Source organism: Cebus imitator, unplaced genomic scaffold, assembly GCF_001604975.1.
Source record: "Cebus imitator isolate Cc_AM_T3 unplaced genomic scaffold, Cebus_imitator-1.0 Scaffold90, whole genome shotgun sequence".
In the NCBI taxonomy this organism is placed as follows: Eukaryota; Metazoa; Chordata; class Mammalia; order Primates; family Cebidae; genus Cebus; species Cebus imitator.
Window position 1 is genome coordinate 4909350 of NW_016107405.1, and position 1153 is coordinate 4910502.

At 38.7% G+C, this 1153-nt stretch overlaps 1 protein-coding gene across 3 annotated transcripts in view; it reads left to right on the forward strand.

Moving 5' to 3' along the window:
- MET (MET proto-oncogene, receptor tyrosine kinase) overlaps positions 1-1153 on the forward strand; it is a 131129-nt gene that overhangs the window by 126457 nt on the left and 3519 nt on the right. The gene's annotated exons all lie outside the window — the stretch shown is intronic.

Below are 1153 nucleotides of genomic sequence, written 5' to 3' on the forward strand. Positions count from 1 at the left end.
TGGGGAGAGATAGCAAGGGGAGAAATGCCAGATGTAGGTGATGGGGAGGAAGGCAGCAAATCATGCTGCCACGTGTGTACCTATGCAACAATTTTGCATGTTCTTCACATGTACCCCAAAACTTAAAATGCAGTAAAATAAATAAATGGGGAAAAAAAATTTTAATGCATATTCTGAGACTTGAAAGTTAACACAATGATGTTGTCAGAAGTGATGGTTAAAATTTTCAGGCTTTGAAAACTTCTACTTTGCAAAGCTGAATTAGACAGCAAAGTTCTGTAGCTCCCTCCTGGCAAGGGGTTTGAGTTTTCTGTTGGGATCAAGGCAGTCAGCAGCCTTCAAGGGTTCCTGCACTTGAGCAAAGGAGTCATTAATGGAAATTTGTATTGGCAATTACAGCATCTACCTCATTTCTTTCTTTCAGTCTCAGTGTTCAAAGGCAGGCTTTATTCTCCTTCTTGCTGGGTATTACAAGCTACACTTGCCTCTCAGTTTTAGGTCTTCCTACTCCAGCTGTCTGGTGTGGATTTTCCTTCTGCTCCAAGCTTCTTTCATCTCTTCCTCCTTATGCTTCCTACTCTTAGAATGGCCTGGAAGTGTTGCTGGGCAAGAACTGCCCTCCTGGGTCCTCTCCACAGGGGTGGCCTGCCCGTGCTGACTCTCCTTGTGTCATTCTTGCATGGACACATGTCCAGGGAGAGATAATACGTATGACCTTGTCTATTCTGAGTACAGTGTTTTAAATCAAGAAATTGCATCATTAGTGAAGTTCAGTAGACCAAGCAAGACCTAAGGGTCAGGAACTCTTAAATGTTTATCCCAGTGTGGATTCAGATGTCTTGAGGAATTTTAGCAAGTCACTTAACCTCTCTGTGTCCCTGTGATCTTCCTATATAGTACTGATACAGCTATTTTATAAGAATCTAGCACTTTAACATTTTCATGTTACAGTTTTGTTGAAATTAATTTTCAATAGAGAAATTTGTTGGCTTATGGTTTTATTATTTTTAATTTTTAATATGAATTTTTACTTATGCTGATTTAGATCTTCCTTTTTTTTTTTTTTTTTTTCCCAATCTTGGCTATTTTTAGCCTTTTACATTTTCATATAAGTTTTGGAAGTTGATGTTGCTTTCAAAAATAGCTGGGATTT